The sequence below is a fragment of the Phaseolus vulgaris genome, chromosome 8 (genome assembly GCF_000499845.2).
Source record: "Phaseolus vulgaris cultivar G19833 chromosome 8, P. vulgaris v2.0, whole genome shotgun sequence".
Taxonomy (NCBI): domain Eukaryota; kingdom Viridiplantae; phylum Streptophyta; class Magnoliopsida; order Fabales; family Fabaceae; genus Phaseolus; species Phaseolus vulgaris.
The window spans coordinates 18,232,213-18,257,147 of NC_023752.2; the positions used below are offsets into that span (position 1 = coordinate 18,232,213).

At 34.8% G+C, this 24,935-nt stretch overlaps 1 pseudogene; it reads left to right on the top strand.

The window, feature by feature from the left end:
- LOC137824690 (uncharacterized) overlaps window positions 1-20,693 on the top strand; it is a 45,508-nt pseudogene extending 24,815 nt beyond the window's left edge.
- Window positions 20,694-24,935: the final 4,242 nt, after the last annotated feature.

Consider the following 24,935-nt stretch of genomic DNA (forward strand, 5'->3'; position numbering starts at 1 on the left):
CGCCACAATATTTATTTTGCCTTGCTTGTGTTTGATCACATAAGGAAATTGCTCAATGAATTCCACCCACTTAGCATGCCTTTTGTTAAGTTTGTTTTGGCTTTTCAAATATTTAAGAGATTCATGATCACTATGTATCACAAACTCTTTGGGAAAAAGATAGTGTTGCCAAGTAAACAAAGCCCTAACAAGTGCATATAATTCCTTATCATAGGTGGAATAGTTGAGATGACTTCCCTTCAATTTCTCACTAAAATAGGCTATGGGGTGGCCCTCTTGAAGGAGAACAGCCCCAATACCTATGCTTAAAGCATCACACTCAATCTCAAATGTCTTAGTGAAATTAGGAAGGGCCAATATGGGAGCATTAGTCAATTTTTCTTTCAAAGTATCAAAAGCATTTTGTTGTGCTTCTCCCCAATGAAAGACCACATCCTTTTTCACTATGTCATTGAGTGGTGCGGCAATGGTACCAAAGTTTGGGACAAATCTTCTATAGAAAGAAGCAAGCCCATGAAAACTTCGGACCTCATTCAAAGATTTCGGTGTAGGCCAATTTTGAATGGCCACCACCTTTGTTTTGTCCACATGGACCCCTTTACAACTCACAACAAACCCTAGGAATTCTATATGATCAAGAGCAAACATACATTTAGCAAGGTTAGCATACAAATGTTCCTTCCTAAGGGTTTCCAAAACTTGCCTAACATGCAACCTATGGTCATTCAAAGATAAGCTATAAATGAGAATGTCATCAAAGTAAACCACAACAAACTTACCAATGAAAGGTCTAAGAACATGATGCATGAGGCGCATGAAGGTACTTGGTGCATTAGTTAAACCAAAAGGCATAACTAACCACTCATATAAACCAAAGTTGGTCTTAAAAGCCGTCTTCCATTCATCACCCGGTTTGATACGGATTTGATTGTAGCCGCTTTTAAGATCAATCTTTGAAAAGATTTTAGAACCATGTAATTCATCCAACAAATCATCTAGTCTAGGTATGGGATGCCTATACTTAATGGTTATGTTATTTATGGCCCTACAATCCGAACACATTCGCCATGTGCCATCCTTTTTTGGCACTAAGATGATAAGCATAGCACAAGGACTCATGCTATCTTGCACCCACCCTTTCTCAATCAAAGCCTCAACTTGTTGGCGAATTTCCTTGGTTTCACTTGGATTGGTCCTATATGCTGGACGATTTGGTAAAGAAGAGCCCGGTATCAAATCAATTTGGTGCTCAATCCCTCTCAAAGGTGGAAGTCCATTTGGAGGATCTTGAAACACATCTTTGAACTCTTCTACCAATTTTTCCAAGCAATGAGGACTATCAACAAGTGATTCTATGCTAAGAGTTCTAGGGATGGCTAAAAAAAGAGGATGATGAGCCACTATTTCCCTTTCAATGTCACGCCTAGACACAAGGAGTGTAGGCTTAGAACTCTTATCTTTTTTATCTTTTTTATCTTTTTCACTCTCCCTCTTTTTCTTCATGATAACTTGGTCCTCATGGACTTCTCTTGGAGAGAGAGATTTTAAAGTAACCTTGTGACCATGGAATTCAAAAGATAATTTGTTGGTAAAGCCATCATGTAAAACTTTTCTATCAAATTGCCAAGGCCTTCCCAAAAGAACATGAGTGGCTTCCATGGGCACAACATCACATAATACCTCATCTTTGTATTTTCCAATGGAGAAATGGATGAGGACTTGTTTATTAACAATTATTTCTCCTACTTCACTAAGCCATTGTAACTTGTAGGGCTTTGTATGAGAGATAGTAGGCAATCCAAGCTTATCTACTACTCTTGTACTAGCCACATTTGCACAACTACCCCCATCCACTATCAAGGAACAAATGTTGTTTTGAATAAGACATCTTGTATGGAAAATATTTTCCCTTTGACTTTCATCAAAAGGTTGTGAAACTTGTCCAAGAAGTCTTCTCACAACTAACAAGTCCCCTTCGAGTGGACATTCGCTCTCTTCCTCACTAGATGTATGAGAATGCAATGAATGCTTTGGAGAATCCGAATCATGCTCACTAACTACAATGCCCTCATGCATGTACATACTTCGTTTGGAAGGACAATTTGCAGCAATATGACCATAACCCATACATTTAAAGCATTTAGTGTTAGATGTTCTAGTGGGAGACTTAGGTCTAGAAGTTGATGGCTTAGATTCCTTGGGTTTGAAAGAAGAATCTTTGGAAGGATGTTTAGAAAAAGAAGTTTTGTTTCTCCAAGACTTGGAGTAGTATCCATCATTGGAAGCATTTTTAAAAGAGTTTTTCTTAGCAAGTTGGGCTTCCACCTTCATTGCAAGATGAACTAAAGAGCCCAATGATGAATACTCTTGTAACTCAACAATGTCTTGAATATCCTTCCTAAGACCACTCACAAACCTAGCAACCATGGCTTCTTCACTTTCTTCTAATTCAATTTTAAGCACAAGCGTCTCAAGCTCCTTATAATATTCATCCACATTTAGCGTGCCTTGTTGAAACCGTTGGAGTCTCAACATGAGGTCTTTCCTAAAATGTGGGGGCACAAACCTAGCGCGCATATGATCCTTTAAAGAGTTCCAAGAGTCCACGGGAGGACCCTTGTGATAGATAATGTCCTTTACAATTCCATGCCACCATTTCATGGCATAATCACTAAACTCTAGGGTGGCTAGCTTGAGCTTATGCTCATCTTGGATCTCATGGATCTCAAAAATTTGTTCACACTTAGCCTCCCAATCTAAATACACATTTGGATCACTAGAACCATTAAAACAAGGTAGTTTGACCGAAGGAAGCTTGGACTTTGCATCATGGTAGAAGCCATTGCCGTAGTGAATTCTTTCCCCTTGGTGATGATGTCTTTGTCCATGGACTTGGGGTGGAGGTCTCCTTCTCCTATGCTCATCTTCACGGCCAACATCATTTGAAGAAGCTCTTGAAGATGGTCTATGAGAATGATGTCCATCATGGATAGAAGGAGATGGTCTAGTTTGTTGGACCTCCATCTTTTGCAATTTCTCCTCCAACCGTCTAATTGTTCTTTGAGCTTCATGTAATTCACCAATAATTGAAGCTTTGGAAGGAGAATTCTGCTTGTAGGATGCATCACTTGAAAATCCAGCCATTTGTAATTAAAAACAGCAAACACACAAAAACAGCAAACAAGTTAAAAATTAGCAAAAACAGTGAGCTGTAATGAAACTGCCGAAGTGAACTAAGGCTGAAAAAGATATCACTCTCAAAGAAATAATGTTCTTGCTCCAATCTGATCTTGAGGCCTTGGAATCCTCAAATGAAATATGTCAAAGCAAGCACACCAATCTTAAGAGCAAACCACCACAAAACCAAAGAAACAATAAAGACAAACAAGAAAAGGTAATTGCAAAAGGAATACTATATGTAAGACAAACTCAAAGAGTAAGAATGAAAGACAATCAAGAAAATAAAGAACTCAATGAGAAAAGTAGGCACACAAAAGAATACCTAAGGAAAAGCACTAGAGTAGATGAAGAAAACAAAAAAAATTTAGCTACTGGAAAAAAAAAAAAAATTATGCAAACTGTGTTTGATATTCACTGATTTAACTGGAACGTTGTAGAGCGAACTGGATTATGAAATTTATACCACAGAAACTTCAAGATGTTAACTCAAAAATGGCACTGGAATCAAATAAAAACAGTAAGCCAATTGAGAGAAATAAATTTTTTAAAATCGCTGCCAGATTACCGTATTTTTTTCGGCAGGAATGTACACTTTTTTTATTTTATTTATCATTTTTTGTGTACTTCATATTTTTGAATGATTCTTTTTTCTATTCTTTTCTAACACTTTGAATATCTCAAATCCAGAATTTCAGAATTTTACAGTACGTAAATCAGTTTCAATAAGGAAAAACAGTAAGCACTTTTTTCAGAAACAGAGGAATCCTAATTGGAATAAAAAACAGGATGATGAACTAGCAAAGACATAATAGAAAATGATGTATTGGAACTTGTATAGGTCTAGAATACAAGTATGAACTCAATTCTAAAAAGAAAATGCACAAAGGATCAACATCAAATCAGAAAATTATATGACACCAAAGCAAGAAACAATCAAAACAATAAAAGTACTACTAGAAGTAATGACATATATGGAATAACATGACTAAGACAAAACTTGACATGATTCAAAAATTAAAAGACACAACACAAATTGTAACAAGTGAAAGGAAGCTTAAGGTAAACTCTAGAAAGGATAATGCCATTCCAAAAGAGCAACCATACTCATAAGAATTATGAGTGCCATAAACCTTTCCACAAACACTTGGAGTAAAAGAAAAACAGCAAGAATACTCAATTAAAATTCTAAAACAGAAACTTAAATTGCAAGAAATTAAAAAGAGCTCTTGAAATAAAGTGCACACAACTCAACAATTAAACAAGAATGAACCTAAGACTCATGATACCACATGATGTGATTCCAATAGCCACATAGAACAAGATTCTTGACATTTTTAGGAATCACCTTGAGCTGGAAAATATAGAGGCACTTTTCTTAGAGTTGGATCATGGTTCTAAGTCAAGAACTCACCAATAACAAGTACCAAATCCCAAACTCATTTGGATGAACCAAATATTGTCAAATTGAATCAACAAAGGAATTATAAAAGGGATTGACCGAACAGAATTAGGCAAGAAAACATATGAACCGAACATAATAGGAATTAAAAACAAAAACAGAACATAGGTGCTGGAAAATGGAATAGCCGAACCAAAACAAATCAAGAACACAAGGCAACATGAACAATTGAAAAAGAAGAAAGGAAGGAGAAGAGAATGCTCATGAAGATGGTAGAATGGTTGGATGATCACGCCACTAGAAGTATGGATGCTCCTAGATGAGTGTGCAAGCCGCCACTTGAGGAAACCATGGTCCTTCAAGATAAGACTAGAGTAGAAGGCTCAAAAGCTCTCCAAATACTCACTCCAATTTTTGAGTATAGTTTCTTTAGATAAATTCAAATCTGAATTTTACAAGGAAGGCACCTCTATTTATAGCCTAAGGTGCTGAAAAAATGAAAGCTAAAACAATTCAAAATTCCCTCCAAATCAATCTAGAACCGGCGCCTATTTGCAAAGCAAGGAAGGTGTGATCCTTTCCTTCACTTTGGCACCCCCTATTCTACTCCTACACCTATCTACTAATACACCCCCCTAAAGCTCCTAACTAAAGCCTAAAAGATGCTATAACAAAAGAGGTTTCTAAAGTTTCCCTCTAAGCACCTTCAACTAAAGAAACTACAAAAAGAGAAAATAAATGTCCTCTAGCTCCCAAAGCTTTGAACATGCTTCTTGTAATCCTTTGAGGTGGACTTTGACCTCCATGGGCGTCCTCCATTTGTGCCTCCACCTCTTCTTGAGCTTGATGAGTGGCCTCCATGTTCTCTTGAGCTTGATCTCCATCATCTTCTCCTCCTCCAGAGCAGTTACCCTTGTTTCCAAGGCCTGGAGAGTTTGGGTTTGTACGGCAGCGTTCCTGGCCTGGGCGCGCCATTCAAGGGCCACCGCCAAGAAGGCCCCCAAGTAGAAAGGCATGCCTTCCTTCCTATCTGTGCCCTCTGGCAGAGTCCCGCCACTGAAGCCCCTCATTAGATGCATGATTGGAGGAGGGATGGCGATAAAATCGGGGGCGGCAGCGACGGGAGCAGGGGAAGCAATGGTTTCTGCCGGCGGCGGAGGCGGGGCAGATTCGGCGCCTTCGCCCCCTTCCTCTTGGAGTGTCATGGGAGGAAGTGAGGTCGCACTTGGGGGGTTGTCCATGAAGGAGTTCCCTCCCTGGGGCGACGCCTCTACCAAAAGAGGAACCCGCGCAGATTTTCTTCTCTTAAAGGGTGCCACGCCTTCTGAGTCCTCATCATCTGATAGAATCTCCAAGACCCGTTTCCCTTTGTCAAGGGGGGTTGGAGCCGGTGACGAGGCCGCGGCTAGCGGAACGGCGGCGATGGCTGGAGGAGAGCTAGGAGTCTGAAGTGCTGCGGGGCTATGTGGAGATGACGGAGGTGAACTAAAGGGAGCTTCGGCAGTGATCGGAGGCGGCTGTGACAGAGTTGGTGGGGGAACCGGATCGACAGCAGGGGTGGAGGAGACGCCCCCCTTAGCGGCGCGAGCCTCCTTCATTGCTTTCGCCAGCATCATTCTCTTAGAAGCGCCCATCACCGATCCTACATCAAAACAGACCAAACAGCAAAAATTAGGACCAAAGCAGCTATGCAAAATTACAATACACATGGAGGCGTGAGAGGCAAGTAACATGGCACAATATAAAACGAGTAGATTAGTCTGGGGAAACAAACGTCCGGTAGCAGGCTGTTCACAACAAGAAGGATGAGGGGAGAGTCCCCTTACCAAAGTAGGTGGTCAGGGCGTGAGCATTGTACTCGCTAGCGACAAGCTTCAAGGTATCAAAAACGATCCCCAGCCCGACCAAGGCTTTGCTTACCTCCCTGTCGGCGGGAGATAGCTCTTCCAGGGTTTTGGCCCTGAGCAGTTTTGGGCGCTCCGTCCAGTAAAGGGGGAAGCCATCCAAAGCCGTGGGATCGTGCTTGGCGCTGCACACCCTGAAGAACTTCCCTTTCCAGTTCTTGTAAGAAATTTGGAAGAGGGAGAGGAGGATCCTGCCTGCGATCCCGGAAAAGCTTACCCAAAAGCTTTTCCCCTGCTTTTTCACCTCAAAGAAATGCAGGAAGACGTCTACAAAAGGGAGGATACCCAGGTGTCCGCAAAGAATTTGAAAACCCCTCACGAATGCCCAGCTGTTCGGATGAAGCTGGGTGGGGGCGGTATTGATTTCAGTGAGGAGTTCCCGTTCAAAGGGGGTGAAGGGGAGGCGCACTCCTACGCGTTTGAACACGGTCTGGTACATGAAGAAGAAGGGTTTCCCCTTTCTAGGTCTGTCATCCAAGCAGACAGGTTCCCCAGGCCTGCCGGGACGGACGGATATGTGGGCGTCGTGTGTGCGGCAGAAAGCGTTAAAGTTGTACAAATGGGGATCCCCACGATGAGCTTCCAGGTCCTGGAAGGAGGTCAGGCTGGTACATTCGCTCAGGAGCTCGTCGGGGGCCCAGGGGTAGAAGGCTTTGTAGTTGGACTTGGGGGTCTTGGGGGAGGAATCAGGCTCCGCGTTCGTGCGCGTCATGGTGTAAATAAATAGCTGGAGAAAGAAGAGAGGAAAAAGGGTTTAGCAAGTGTAGCCATGGCAGGAAGGGGAGTGACCCCCAGGAAACGTCACCCACGCGAGAAAACCCAGAGGAGGAAGGAGAAGTGAAGGAACGCAGTAAAGCATGAATAACAACAGTCCCAGGCAGTTTAATAAATCATACAACGCGACGAAAGGGAAGGGTCGTGAGTGTTCGAAAATCATACCTTTGCTATCGAAGGGAAGATGGAAGAAGAGCACAGGAAGGGAAGAACAGCAATCGCGGAGAAAAGGAGTTTGAAGAAGACGAACAGTGCGAGGATACAGAGGGAGTGAATGTAACAGTGGGGTGAGCACGGGGTTTGAAGTAACTTAAACGTTACATTTCGCAACTCAAGAGGCGCTAACTAAGGGCCGTGAGATTGTACCACGCGTCAAAGGATCAATCACCCCAGGGAAACGCAAGGGTCTCGAGAGGCTAGCCGTGCGATGGGCCACGTGGCGCGCGATCAAGGGTAACCCCAAAAGGTGTTATTATCATCATTTCAGAGGAGGTCCAATCAGTCAGTAAGAGCGCTCCTAGGGTTCACAGAGCGTCACGTCAACAATTCAAGAATTGTTGAGTCAACAGGGAATGACACGTCATCAGGATGGCACGTGGACGGCGTGGGCGAGGCTTTAGTCTTTACGCTGAAGACAAGTCTTCGGCTTAAGACTGGGGGGCTTGTGTACCGTCCCGTATCCGGGCGTTGACTAAGTCGAGGTCAAAGTCAACGACTGGAGAGTCAAAGTCAACGCCAGGCGTCGCCTAGGTGGAGAGACGCCAAGTGCCAGCATCGCCAAGAGGAAGCGTCGCCAAGACAAGGCGTCGCCTAGGCGATGGCGTCGCCCAACCAGGGCGTAGCCAGATCAAACAGTGCTAAAGCAAGGCAATCACGGTGTGGTTCCCCGATACCCATGGGTAGGAAAGACCATGGAGGGAGCGACGCCGTGGGAAGGCCTCAGGTCCCGATAGCCCGGGGCAGCGATACAGAGAAGGAAAAGGTGGCTTCAAGGCCATAGTGATAGCATCAGTGGAGGGCAGCCTGACTCGTGAGGTACCCCTGCCGCCCCAGAGACGCCTTGGGGACAGATACGACTCAAGAGGAAGGTCATGCCCAGGGCAGCCGGGTGCAAGGTACGAGAGGAAGGCAGATACGCTCTCAAAGTAAATGACTAGATGATTGGGGGCATGAGTTGGCACCCAAAAAGTCACCCCTAGCGCAGTAGCACTCCTGAGCAGGAGGACTCACGCGTAGAAACGTCCCCAGCTGGGCAGAAACGCCCCCAGATGGGGCCACGGCGTCGTGAGTACCTCCACGTGTACGACAGCCATGCCAGAATAGAAACACCCTTTAGTCAGGTGCCAGGTAATTAAAGTCATTCAATACAGTTTCCGTTTCGAGCGTTCAAGTACTATGATGGCTCCCAAGCGTTTCAACGTCTTAAATGCGCTACGTTTTCTAATTAAACGCTTTAATGAGTGCGTTACGTTTGTGATTAAAAGCGCTTTAAGGCGCTTTAAATGCTTGGGTAGTTTAAATAGCGCAGAGAATGTTGGAAACGGGGTTGGTTCGAACTTTTGGCAAATTTACCAGAGAACTCTCTAGTTGCTTGCTCGTGCTTAAGGTTACGCACAAGGGACTGGGGAAAGATCTTTTCCTAAGGGAGAAAACACACACATACACACAGTTCTTTTTACCACCTTCAGAGTGCCATACGCGGTGCTCGGAGACGTAGGTGAACAGTTTTGGTGTTTCTTGCTGGCTGACTTGAGCGTCGGAGTGCAAACGGCCTCTAGGGCGCCTCTTTGTCCTCATTTTTGCAGGAATCCACAGGTAACCAGTGGGAAGGAGTCCCTAGCTGACGGTTGAGGTCGCGCACGAAGACGTCCCGGTCAACCAGACGGAACAATACCTGTGCATTTTCTCTCTCCTGACAGTTACACATCTGGACACGTGGCTCGCATCCAGCTGTACACGTGTCACCATCTGGAGCATCCTTGACTTGGGCGCCACTTCTTACTCTTCACGCTTTTGGCTAAGTTACTTATGCATGAAACAACTCAGTGCATAGCTGCCTTGGAGCGTGATCTCTTTTGAGTGGCGAGTTCGGGTGCCTTCGTACACACCTTCCCTGTGGTCTCGCCGGCCGTCTTCATGATCTACTTTACTTGCTTCACCGTGTATGTTCAGGTAAGCTGCCTCCCGACCTCATCCTCTGGCTAGCTAGGAAATGACCATATGACTTCGCCTTCGGCGATGTCCTTGTTTCGGCGATCTCTAACCACTAGGTCGTCTGGGTTCGCATCCGACGACTTCATCTCAACACGAGCCCGAAGCATGCCAACTTAATAATTGGCGACCACACGAGCCCCCCGACTTCCTTCCCTTCTGCCAGCCATGGGCCCTGCTCAACACGCCTACATAATAGCTCGCTGCCACGTCATCACTTCCGACTACCAGGACGGTACACAAACTATGTGGATGAGTTGAATGTGTTTGTGTCATCTGGTGAAGTACAAAATGTTGTTGTAAGTATTGAGTTCAGCAAAGTCTAAGTTTTTCAAGGTATATAAAGTAAATTATTGATATTTGATATGGATTTCTTAACATAAAGAATGTATTATATATCATAATATTATATTTTATGTTTTCTTTGTGTTTTATGTTTAGATAAGGTTTATATCCAGAACTGCATTGATTGTACCAAGGTACAATTTAATTTGAACACCGAAGCAGCACTTGCTTTGAAAAAAAGGTTGTCTCTTGATTGACGTGATATTAACAAATGCAGAACATGACTGATGTATTATTTAAGATTATAGATAGAACTGATACCTATATTGTGTATGGCGCAGGATGTCTTCAAGTAGTGAATTACCTTCTCAGGGACTTAGTCAACTTTTTGAAGCTTCTAAACATAGTTTAGAAGTTGAGTTCCTTCAGCTCACTCCTAGGAACACAATAGGAGGGCTCAAGGACTACATAGAGGTAATACTGTGAATAAATCTTTTATATAGACAAATGTTTTCATAGTTCTAGGGATATGTTTGTTAACAGATAACAATTGTTACAGGTAAACAGATTCATTATATTGGGCACCATCAAGCATGTTGTCGACGACGATGACTGGTGGTACACTGCCTGCGTTTGTAATAAGGCAGTGTACCCAGATTCAAAGATGTTCTTTTGTGAGAAATGTAACAAGCATGTGATGAAGGTTTCTCTCAAGTAGTACTTTTTTTATAAATATTTGTTTTAGGGTTGCAGAATTGTTATTCTAAGAGATCAAGTTCTAACATAAAAATAAAAATTATATTTATATGTATTTCAGGTATAAGATTAAATTGCGTGTTGTTGATGAACCAAATTCAACCACGTTTATTCTTTTCGACAGGGAAGCAAACTCGCTCTCAAACAAGTCATGTGCTAAAATTTTTGAAAGCCATGATAAGGTCTTAACTTTGATATCATAATTTTATTTAATTATTTTTTTTATATTTATACCTATATTATTTTATTTATAATATATATTTTAATAATATTATACATTAAAATATTCTTTTTTTCTTTATTTAGATCTACAATCTTTCGAAAGAGTTTTCAGATCTGTTGGATAAATCATTTCTATTCAAGGTTGACTCAAGAAATGATCAAGGCATTCGATTAGAGCAATCTTTTAGAGTTAAAAAGGTTTGTTTTGAAAATCAAATTATTCAGACCTTCATAGAAGGAAGAAGTAAGTCAATTGTAAGTATTTTATTATTCGTATTTACATTTGTTTCAATTTGCTTAAATGTACACTTAGTTTTAACCGCACTTTCTGTTTTTGAAGGACTTATATGAAAAAAATGGAAAACATTCGAAAGGAAAAACTCCTCTCAGTGATGGTACATATGTGAAAATTACAAAGGTAAATCAATTTAGATGCCAAAGAATTTTGTTCCAACTTATTTACCATGTAATTTTTTATTTTTTTTATTTGTGTAATAGGATTTGTTGTCAAAATTTTCTATTGAATGTACCAATTATGGATCTCAAACAATTGACCTTGGAAATGATAGCATAACTATGAAATCACATAAAAGAGAATCCCCCAATATTGCAGCTGGAAGAGGATAATCTTCCTTTGAAGATTTAAAAAAAAATATTAAGATTGAGAAATGAATTATTTTCTAATTTTGTGTTTTTTCATTAAACACTTTCTTCAGTTTGTAATATTTAAGGACCATAGAATTTTATTATTGTAAGTTACCGGTGTTTTGTAATTTGGATTATGTTTGTCGAATGGTTAGGTTTGGTCGTAGCTAATGAAGAATTATTTTATGTGTCAAGTATGAGCATCACATTTTGTTTCTACATCTACAGAATATTTATATTTATTATATTTTCTTAACTGTTTCATTCTCTTCAGACTTCTGTGATATAATTGAATTGAGTAACTTGATTTGTAGGGAATGCAGGAAAGTAAAGCATCAATATAAGAAACATACATTGTTATGTAGTTGAGTTCAATAACTTGATTTGCAGGGAAGGCATCATTTGTCCTGTCAATGTATTCAATGAATTTTGTACTTCAGACAATTTAGTATATAGTATTGTAATTTTATCGAATGTTTAAATTTAAATTATTTATATTGTAATAATAAGATTGTAATATTGTACTTCAGACAATTTAGTGTATGTTAGTGTAGTTGTAATAATGTAATTATATTGTAATATTGAAATTTCCTATGCTAAGTATTTCCTTTATTTCTTTTATATCAAATAACAACAATAATAATATATATATATAATAAATAATAAAAAAATAAGTATAACAACAATTAATAAGTTTAATTATATATATAAATATATATTATATACTATATAAGTATATATATATATATATATCAGTATATGTAAGTATATATAAATATAAGTAAATAAGGAATAAGAAATAATTATATATGTATCGTAAATATTGGAATTCTATAAGAAATAATTATATTAAATAAGAAGGGTATTAAATAAGTGGTGTACGAATGCTTATTATGTGTATTGAAAATTTTACAGTGTAAAATATAGAAAAAGATATGCAGAACAAAGTTGTTGGTGTATTCAGACATAACTTTAGGGACTCTTTTGAGATGATTCATTCTCTTAGTTTCTATCTTCTCTTCACTTTTCATGACATTCATTCTCTTAGTTTCTATGTTTTTTTTTCAATTTTCAAGACATGCAACCCATGATTCAAATTCCACAAGTCTTTACTGTATTTGATGTTGAGGAAAAATTAGATCTTGGCTCATTTTGCAAGAAAAATGAGAGCTTTACAAGTTTGGTTTGGCGAACAGTTTATTACCATACTTCTTTCTCTTGCATGCACAATCTCGATCATTGTTATGGTTTGTTTTCTTTTATGGTTTGTTTTCTTCATACATCTTGAATATGTTTACAACACTGAACTTAACACGAAAAGGGATTCTTGATTGGAAATAGAACTTCATAAGCTAGTTTGTTGGTTCTAAAAGGTTGCATCTTTCGTTGTTCTGAAGAAAAGTTGGAGCACAATTCCCTTTTTTGACAACTCATCAAAACAGAAGCAATATTATAATCATTCCTTGACATTGTTGCTCTTTTTTTCCATCTTTGTGCTTCTTTGTGGTTTCCTTCTCATGTCAAATTCATTCCATTTTTTTACCAACACCATCGAAAAGGACAAGGTATCTAAATATATTTTAAAACTTTTGAACAAAACCTAACAAATTGATTCTATGATATTTCAAAAGTTCTGAACAAAACCTGTGAAATGTATTCTATTTCAGCTATTTCAGATATCCTCTAATAATAGTCAACCAAGCAAAGCCAGTTTTTGTATGATTGAAAATAGAAATTGATATGATAGCAGAGAATTGGTTTGGAATAATGTTTGTGCTCTGTGTAAATTAATTTCCTACATGTTTATCTCTGCATACGTATTCTGTCTTTCTTTTTTAATGAAACATTATAATACTAATCCTAAACCCTAACTTTATTTTTAGATAAAAAATGTAATAATTTTGGTTTTTTGTTCTAAAGTACAATCATGACACTATAAATACAAAATTACAAAGAAAATATCATTTTATTTTGCATTTCATTAATTTAGAATGGAATGAATACATTGTTTATCCTAAAGTGATATGATTTTTTTGTGCTATTTTTAGGTTAGACACAATGTGTTCTGCATTGTCCAATATTTTACTTTTAAAAGAAGCAATATAAACAATATAAGTAAATATAAATAATTGCTTAACTAAGCTATTTATAGAGTTCTCTTCAAAATTGGTGCCAATTGAAAACACATCATTCGCTATTTAAACTTTATTTTGTGCAAACTAAACATTGAGGCAAAAACTTCATTTTCTTTGTTCAACAAAGGTATGGATGAAGATAGATAAAAAAATCCAAGTAACAAAATGGTTCTGAATTTCGAAACAAATTCCAATGCAAGTAGTAATATATCAGGTAAAACAAACTATCCACCTCTTTTTATTGATTTGTATTTGTATTTTTATATTTTGTATACATTTGTATATCATGTGAATATAAAATCTTAATTCAAGTTCAAACAACGTTTGAGTGAAAAAATTACAGTTATGTTAGAAGGTGAATAAATTTTTTGTATGGGGTATTTTTTTTTTGACAAGGTAGCACACTGAGAAAATAAAATGGCAGATATATGATGTTAACACTTGAGATTAAAATGACTCTTAACTTATATATTTTTTTTGTAATGTGTTGTTGTATGAAGTATTTTACTTCATTTAATCATTTTGACAGTTATCGTAGATAAACATAATTCACAAAATGCAAGAATGAAAAGGAAAACTATTCTTGCTCTGGAAATAATGAAGAAGAAACAAAAAGTGTTGTGAACTAGCATTGAAGGTGAAACTGAAAATTATTCACAATTGTCAACACTTGAGTTCAATATGACTCAAAAAATATCAGGTAGGATAAGTTTTATCCCTAACATATTCAACATCTCTCAGTTTGTTATGCAATAAGAAATATAAAATAAGTAAGTACTCAAATGTGTAATTTTTATTACAAATCAAATTTCATATATAATTGTATATAATTATAAGTGTATATAGATTTGTATCTACTATCATTTACCATTTAATTAATTAATTAATTTATATTGGATAAATGCAGTTGATAACAGGTTGAATAGGATACCTTATCTGAGATAAGCAATGGTAAGGTTAACTCATATATTATTATTCAACATGTTGTATGGAGTATTTATACTAATTATTTGGTTTTTACGTGATGTAACTATTTTGACAGTGAGCGTAGATAAACAAAATTCACGAAACACAAGAATGAAAAGGAGAAATATACTTGCGCAGAAATCAATGAATAACAAACAAAAAGTGTCAAGTACTATCAATGAAGGTGAAAGTGAAAAATTTTCACAATTGATATCAGTCAAAACATGTCCACCATAGGTTTAATCCCAGACATATTCACTACTCTTTGTTTGTTGTGTAATAAGAAATGTGAAATAAGTAAGTACCCAAAGGTGTAATTTTTATTACAAGTCATATTTCAGCTATAAGTGTATATAGACTTGTAATTGAATTACTTTGTCATTGAAATAATTAATTAATTTATATTCGATAAATGCAGTTGATAACACTTTCAATTGGATATCGTTATCTGACATAAACAATGCTAAGGTTAACTTATATATTTTTTTTCAAGATGTTGTTGTATGGATTATTTGTACTAATTATTTAGTTTTCACGTGATGTAATCATCTTTACCGTTATAGTAGATAAACATGATTCAAGAAATGCAATAATGAAAAAGATAAATATAGTTGAGCATAAATCAATGAAAAAGAAAGAAAAAGTCTCAAGTACTATCAATGAAGGTGAAACTGAAAATTATTCACAATTGCCAACACTTGAGTTCGACATCACTAAAAAAATATCAAGTACGATGAGTTTTATCCCAGTCTAATTTAGTGTGCCCTTTTTTTTGTACAATAAGTGGCCAAAGGTGTATTTTGTTATTAGAAGTCATATTTCATATATAACTGTATATAAGTATTATATACAGTTGTAATTGAATTAATATATCATTATATTAAGTAAGATTGTGAGCATGATACCCTTAAATATGATTTCTTTTTCAACATTTATGTTGTTCTGTTGATTATATGGATTATTTGTACTAATTTCTCGATTGTAGGAAAACATGATTCAAAAAAAGCAAGAATAAAAAGGAAAAATATACGTGCTAAAAAATTGTTGAACAACAAACAGAAACGGTTCGGTACAATATACTATCCTTCTATCGTTATTATAAGTCACATTTTACACACACTCTGAGAATAAAATGACAGGTTTATCAATGCCATGCGATATGAATGGAAACTATTCAGAATTGTCAACATATGAGGTGAATATGAGTGAAAATATATTAGGTACAATAACTCTTATCCAAATATATGTTTTGCATTTCTTTTTTGTGAAGTAACGGTGTGTAATAAGTTCAACTTCAATATACCGGTTATTAATGGAATAACTTTATATACAATTGAAATTTAATTAATATTAATTTTTGGAAAAATGCAGTTGATAACATACTTAACAGGAAACAACAGTTGATAACACGAATGAGCCATATAATTTCTTCACCATACACGAAACATATTAAGATGTTATATAGCAAAACCAAAAACAATAAACACTCTTTCAATTACGAACAAAACAAAGGTAATTAAAAAGATTATCTTACCTTTGTTTTAACTTGATATTAGATGATGAACAAAGCAAGTTCATCTCTGGTTTGTATGCAAAAGCTGAAACTGATGGTACATTTCTAAGAAATTGATTGTGTTATTATTATATACTATATCTTATTGCAAACATGATTAATTATTCTTTTTTTTTGAAAATTAGGAATTCTTGAATTTGGACAACCTGCTATACAGTGTGAGCATTCTATGGCTGAAGTTTGGTACGAGGAAAGATCAGATAAAACACAAACATATAAAAAAAATCATTTCTCCATATGTTGTCAAAAGGGAAAAGTTCAACTTCTTTTTTTACAAAAACCTTCTCAATTGATTCAAATGTTATAATGGTCAAGACAGCATAAGCAATCATTATCTACAAAAAAGTCGGAACTACAACAATATGTTTTCATTCACTTCAATTGGCGGTATGATTCATTCTTCAATTAATGATGGATCTGGACCTCCACAATTAATTCTGAATGGTCAAAATTACCATCGAATTGGAAGTTTGCTACTAGAAAGTGGAAACACTCCTATGTTTGCACAGTTGTACTTATATGATACTGAAAACGAAGTAAAAAACAGAGTCTCTAACTTTGAGTAAGTGTTTGTACATTGCTTTTCTTTTGAAAAATGTTTTACTACTGACAACTAAAAACTTTCAATATGAATTGTACAGGTCCAAAATGAAAAACTTCAGATTTGATAAGTCATTGATTATAGATTTAATGAAGACGATTTATGACCATAATGTTCTTGCACAATCCTTTAGAAGAGTTAGAGATGTCTTACAGACTGATGAACATTTTGACTTTGGATTGAGATTATATAGAAACCGATTCAAGGATCCTAGAATTTACAATACTCCCACATCTGATGAAATAGCAACATTAGTAGTGGGTGACCTTAGTACCATGGATGTAGGAAGAGATATCATCGTCAAAATAAGTGTTAGAGAATTGACAAGAATCCATGAAACCCGTACAACTTTCATTCCATTGCAATATCTGTTATTGTTTCCATATGGAGAAGATGGTTATCAAGAACATATTCCAATTCATGAAGCTATCACAACCAGTCACATAACGAAAAGGATTTGTATTTCCTTTAGGGAATTTATTGCTTTTAGAATTTAAGACAGACAAATTGAGTTTGGCAATGTAGTAAACTCATGTGACTGTTTCAACAATTTTTGGTTGATTCATAGATGATGATTGAGGCACAAAGGTTGTCATTCATTAGAGCTAACTAGAAACTTATTCGTTGTGATATTCTTCATGGTGTACAAGAAGCAATACACCAAGGAGAAACAAATTCTTCTATCATAAGAAAGAGTATAATTCTACCCTCATCGTTTACAGGTGGTATGAGGTATATGTTCAATAACTTCCAAGATGTTATGGCCATATGTAAGAAATTTGGATATCCAAATTTGTTTATCAAAATTACGTGCAACGTAAGCTGGCCTGAAATACGTGATTTAGTTTCCTCAAAAGGTTGTGCAGCATCTGACAGACCTAGCATTGTGTGTAGAGTATTTAGAATGAAGTTGGATCAAATGATGACTGATTTAAAAAAAAATGAATTCTTTGGCAAAGTAAATGTAGGTAATTTAATTTTTTTGCTTCTCATACATATTACTATTATTTCATAAGTTATGAAATCTAATATTCAATTCCCTTACTAATGTAGGCATGTACACAGTTGAATTTCAAAAAAGGGGATTACCACATGCGCATATATTATTGTGGTTAGACGGTGCAAATAAGTTGTTAAATCCCAGGGACATTGATAAAGTAATTTCAGCTGAATTACATCATGCGAAATTGTATCCTTAATTGGCAAAGATAGTTGTTGCATTCATGATACATGGACCGTGTGGTCCCGCTAGGTTTAGCTCACCTTGCATGAAAGGAGGTGGATGTTCTAAATTTTATCCCAAAAACTATACATTGTCCAATACTATTGATCAAGATGGATATCCATGTTCTAGACGTAGAGATAATGGCATATTCATAGAAAAGAATGGGATTAAATTAGATAATAGAAACATTGTCCCATATAGTAAATTGCTTATCATGAGATATCAATGTCATGTTAATACGGAATATTGCAACAAATCCAACTCAATCAAGTATTTGTTTAAATACATCAACAAAGGTCCTGATAGGGCAAGTCTTAAAAACACAAAGTCTTGTGAAGACTCGGTTATAGATGAGATACAACAATACTATGATTGTAGATACATATCTCCATGTGAAGCAGCTTGGAAAATATTTGGGTTCGATATTCATAATAGATGGCCTCCTATTCAAAGATTAACATTCCATTTATTCCGTGAGCAAGAAGTGTTGGTTAAAGATGATGATGAAATTGATGACGTCTTGAAGAATAATGAAAACAAGAATACTATGTTCTTAGCTTGGTTTGAGGCTAATAAGAAATATGTTGAAGGGAGAACTCTGATGTATGCTTATTTCGCTACCAAATTTGTTTGGAAGGCTCAATAAAGAGAATGGGAACCAAGAAAAAATGGATTTAACAATGGAAGACTTAACTTTGTCCCTCCAGGCTCAGGCGAATTGTATTATTTGAGGATATTGCTAACAAATCAAACAAGTTGTACTGATTATGACAACATAAAAACTGTTAATAGCGTAACTTACAAGACGTATCAAGAAGCTCGCTTTGGAATGGACCTATTAGCCGATGATAGAGAATTTATTGATGCAATTAAAGAACCTAGCTGCATTGCTTCTACACAACAACTGAGAACTTTGTTTGTTACACTATTAATGATGAATATGATGACTAAGCCTGATGAAGTATGGAGATGTACTTGGAAGTTACTATGTGATGATGTTCTATACAAAAAAAAAGGATTGAGTTAAACTTACCAGGTATAAAAGAAATGCTTATTGCAAAGTTAAATTATAATTCAAAGCTATGTAATTTCTGCTTATATTTGTATGACTTAAATCAAATGTCTAATATAATGTGTTTTCCAAGCCTTCATATTGACGATTTTGAATTACAAAATATTTGTCTTTTATAAATAGATGAATTATTAGTTTCAAATGGTAAGTGTTTAAAGGATTTCAGCTGTCTACCTCAGCCTATTCGATCAAATTCATATATTTTGAAAATTAGATTTCTTATTGATGAACTCAGTTATGACAGAACAGCCATTTCTGAAACACATGAATCACTATATAGATGTCTTACTGCTGAACAACTAAATGTATATGAAAATATAATGACAACAGTACATAATCAAGTAGGAGGTTTTTTTTATATGGATATGGCGGAACAGGCAAAACATTTATGTGGAAAACATTGTCCAGTGGAATCAGATCTACAAGAATGATAGTATTAAATGTTGTTTTAAGTGGGATTGCTTCTTTATTGCTTCCTAACGGAAAAACAACTCATTCTACCTTTTGTATTCCACTAATTATAAATGAGGAATCAACCGGTAACATAAGTCATGAAAGTCTTCGTTCAAAGTTATTGATTGAGACAAAGTTGATTATATGGGATGAAGCTCCAATGATGAACATGTTGTAATTAAGGCTTTCGACAGAACATTAAGAGATATTATGAAGGTTGTAGATGAAAAGAACAGTAAGAAGTCTTTTGGTGGGAAAGTTGTTGTTCGGGGAGGTGATTTTAGGCAAATTCTGCCTGTTGTCAAAAAGGGATCAAGATACGACATTGTAAAGGCAGCTATAAACTACTCTAAATTATGGAAACACTGCAAAGTTTTTACACTCTCAGAGAATATGAGATTAGCAAATCAAGAATCAGTTCAGAGTGTCGCAGAGATAAAGGAATTTGCTGAATGGATTTTAAAGATTGGTGATGGAAATATGAAGTTAAATGAAAATGGGGAAGGCATAATTGAAATACCCCAAACATCTCTTAATTGAGCATAGTGAGTCACCTCTACTTAGCTTACTCCAATTTGTGTATCCTAAATTCTTGGATAATATCAGCAATGCTAACTATTTTGATGACGGTTTGTCCAACAACTGAGTGTGTAGATGAAGTTAATGAATTCATCCTATGTTTAATTAATGGAAAAGAAGTTACTTACTTAAGTTTAGAGACACCTTGCCCGTCTAATGAACAAGGAGACATTCAAGCCGAGTGGTTTAGATCAGAGCTTTTAAACGATATTAGATGCTCGGAAATTCCTAATCATTGCCTAAAATTGAAATCTGGTGTTCCAATAATGTTGTTAAGAAATATTGATCAAGCAAATGGATTATGTAATGGTACCAGATTACAAGTTAATGAGTTGGGAAAGAATGTTATTGGTGCTACAGTCATAATCGGTAAAAACATTGGGCATAAAATACTCGTTCCTATAATGGACTTGATTCCTTTTGATTCATGACTACCTTTAAAGTTTCAAAGAAGACAATTCCCAGTATCACTGTGTTTTGCAATGACTATAAATTAAAGCCAAGGTGAAACACTTTTCAAAGTGGGGCTTTATCTTCGAAGACCTGTATTTACACATGGGTAGTTATATGTTGTTGTTTCTCGACTAAAATCCAAAAAAGTTTTGAAAATCTTAATTTTGGATGAAGATGGACAACAATGCACTTCAACAATTAATGTTGTTTACAATGAAGTGTTTCAAAATCTTGAAAATAAGATGTCACATAACACATGAGGTATGAACAACTAATGTCTTATTTTCTTACATATAAAACACATGATTGCCATGATATATTTTATTCGAGTTATATTCTATGTTTTTATTTAATATGGTTATGATATAAGGATTTTGTTTAGGTAATAAGTTGGCCGATCACAGCTCAGAATGTTACAGGTACTTAAATATAAGTTATTAGCGTTTTATACAATATAAAGTTAACCTCAGTCCATGTTTTAGTTCTCTTATTTCTAATGTAGTAAATTTTGGCTTATTTAAAATGTTTTCAATTTTAATTTAATATTGTTACATAAAAATAAGCCATCTAATTCTAATTGTTAGTTTTTACTCTGTTTTGCTTTCATATGTATGTTACAATCTCAAATGCTTAATTATTAGTGAAATTTAAATTGGTTATAATCATTATACATAAGTTGCAATAAATTTTTTATTAGGCACAACTCATTTATACATGCTTACAATAAATGTCTTACAGAGCATTTATTGTAGCACTCAGTGTAGTTCTAATAGCCATATATTTCTTGCTACATAATTTATAACTTACTCATTACATTATGCAATTATCCATTATTAATTCACTATGATTTTTCATTGAAATGTAAATATATATATATATATGTTTTTATATATTTATATTTATGCATATATAAATATTTATTTAATATTTATCTACATATAACTCTTTATATATATTAATATATTTATACTATAAATTAAAACTAATCAATATATTAATATATTATATATTAGTTTATTTTATATATTACTTATACTTATATATATTACTATATTAAAATTTGAAAATGCCAAAAATATGAAATATTAAAATAATTTTAATATAAATTAATTTTGGAATGCTTTGAGTGAAATGTCAGAATTGATGGTTGTAGTTTGGAAAAGCCAAACGTCTCACATTTTACATATTAATATGCTATTTATTATATATCCATAATCCTATTTCATTGTTTGTGTTGTAAGTCCTTTCATATTCTTTTGTTCATTTCTTCCTTTCATTTACTATGAAGGCAATGATGGCAACTACTGACAATATTGTCACACTGGATACCAAAGGCATGTTCTAAACAATGAGTGTTAAGGGTGAGGTATGTGTTTTTGGGGTTTATATTTTTATATTTGATTTTCCACAATTCAATGAATTCCTTATATATATATATATATATATAGATATTTATATTAATATATTAATATTTACAAATGTAAAAATATGAAATATTATATTAATATTAATACTAATTAATTTCGAAATGCTTTAAATGAAACGTCAGAATGGATGGTGGCAGTTTGGAAAACCCAAACGTCTCACATATTGGATATTAATATGCTATTTATAGGTGTGGTTTTTGAGATTATTGTATACACAAAATCCTCTTTCATTGTTTGTGTTGTAAGTCCTTTCATATTCTTTTCTCTTCATTTCTTCCTTTCATTTACTATGACAATAATAACCAGAACTGCTAAGGAGATTGTCGGGCTGGATATGAAAGGCATGTTTTAGACAATGAGTGTAAAGGGCGATGTATGTATTTTCTTGGTTATGCTTTTATATTTGATTTTCCAAACTTCAATGACTTCCTTACAGTTTTTATTTTGATTTTTAAATAACAGTATGGTATTGTTGATCGCGCATTTGCTATAGAATTTTAAAATGAACTTGGTGACCACTAGTTGCTGGCAGATTGAATCCTGAAATAGCCAATGCATGTGGGAGTTTACGTCATTTTTATGATCTTAAAGGAGAACACCGTGTATATTTCCGATACGTTGGTGATAACTGCTTTCATATTAATGTCTACATGGAAGAGGCTTCTCAAATAATGGTATAGTTGAATGTCGTGAACCACTCCCCAATGTTTTTTTTCAACATTTCTCTATAATGTTATCTCTTCGTCAGACTCAATCAAGTTATCTGGTGAAAATTTACTTTTTTCGTATTTAATATTTCAATCCTTACTTTGTATATTAAGTTGTTTACACAATGTTTTATTTTCTTGAAGTATCTACCTGGGGATTTTGCCAAATACATTCGTAGAGACAGATTCAAAAAAGTTGTTCTTCATGGGCTTATAAAAGATTTTCAATGCAAGGTTTAATGGAGACCTTTACTTGCAAAAAGTGTGAAGATTGGATATGACGGGAAGAACTTCTGCCAGGTTCATTCTTTTCGGGAAGGTGATAAAATAATATTTGAGTGTTCTAACAAGCCCACATCGCACATCAGAGTTCTTTCCATTATGCATTGCTATTATAAAAACCAATGAGGCCCTGTCCTGGAAACTTGAACAATTTATGTTTTTGTTAAATTAGGGTTATAACTTTGGATGTTTAGTTTTATTTTTATGTTTTTGAATTCAGATATTTTTTTTTTATTTTTATGTTTATGTTTAGGACCCTGGATATTTATTTTTATTGTTATGTTTATGTTTATTATACTGTTTTATTTATGGTTTTCTTTACGGTATTTGTTCTGCCCATGTAATATACATAAAATAACTGTTATATGATATTAAATTTATTTTTCAGATTTCACTTACAACATGGAGTTTGCTGAGCTGAAGACATGTTATTTTTATAAAATAACTGTTATATGATATTAAAGTTATTTTTCAAATTTCACTTACAACATGGAGTTTGCTGAGCTGAAGACATGAAGTTTTTTTTTATAATTATTGTTGTAAATAGAAATTGAGAGAGTATGTAATTCAAAATTTTGTAATGTGTAATTTACTTATTAATTTAATTTAGATGTTTTTTATTTTTACTTTTTTATGTTTATGTTTATGACCCTGGATATTTATTTTTATTGTTATGTTTATGTTTATTACACTGTTTTATTTATGGTATTTGTTTTGCCCATGTAATAAACATAAAATAATTTTTATATGATATTAAAGTTATTTTTCAGATTTCACTTACAACATTAATTTTTTATTTTACTTTTATTATTTATTAGTTATTTGTTATGTAATGTTTATTTACGAGAGTTGAGAGACATTTGTCATTGTTTCATTAGTTGATTAGTAAGAGATTTGCTATATGTGGTAAACAAAATTGTGGACTTAATTCATTTGAACTTATGTATGTTACTGACTTCAAAAGCAACAATATCAAGATCAATGGAGCAAAGAAACTGTAAAAGAGATGAACAGAATCAACATAAACATCAAAAGCAAGCAATTTTGAAAAGAAAAGCCAAAAAGAAATCATTTTTATGTTGCGAAAAATGTAACAAGCACTTAAGCAACAATATCAAGAACAATGGAGCAAATAAACCGATAAAGAGATGAAAAGAATCAACATAAATGATAAAAGTAAGAAACTTTGATAAAAAAAACCCAAAAAATAAAATTGATGTTGCGAAAAAACGTAACAAACAGATGAAGAGAATCGTTAGAAACAATAAAAGCAAGCATGTAGAAAAGAAATGATAAATAATAACCTGTTCTTCAAAAATTGAAAAGAAGAAATGAGAATGAATGAATATCTATTTATCAGAACCTATATAAACTCAAAACCCCATGGTGCAGTTGCCAAATTTGTGAAACATAAGCATAACAGAGGAGAGAAATGTGAGAGAGAGTTTTGGAGGGAATGCAGAGGTTTAAAGTTTAGGAAACGGAGAATGAAGAGAGTGGGAGGAATGGGCGTTTATATGAGCGCTACGTGGCTTCATGTGGTTACGTCATTTGTCAGCGTTTGATTGGTTCCTTCCTTTAGATTTTCTACATTTGGTAAAAAAAAAATTGAATTTTTTTAGTGAAATTTCTTTATTATTTATTAGTTATTTGTTATGTAATATTTCTTTTATTTAGTTTTATTAGGTGTCATTTTTTATAGAATACTCGTGTTGTGCACGAGTACAAGGCTAGTATATAACAATCGAGGGAGCAGAAACAGACCCATTTTTACACGTTTTAATCTCAAATTTTATTGGAAAAAAAGAACAAAATCAAATTTACCAAAGAAGAAAACAGGCCTGTACTTCAGTTGGCCCACATTGAGTGAGCCAACCCAATATGAAGAGGTGGAGGAGAAATTAGGGTTTCTGAAGGTGTATTTTATGTGGTTGATAATGGGTTTTCCTTTCCCGTGTATGGTTGTGCCCTGCGAAATCCAGTAGATGTTTCATAATAATCACAGAGCACCATTTCAGGTAATGTTTTTTGAATTTGAATTTCTGATTTCTAAAGTTTTTTTTTCGTTTTTCCCATTCTCTCTCTA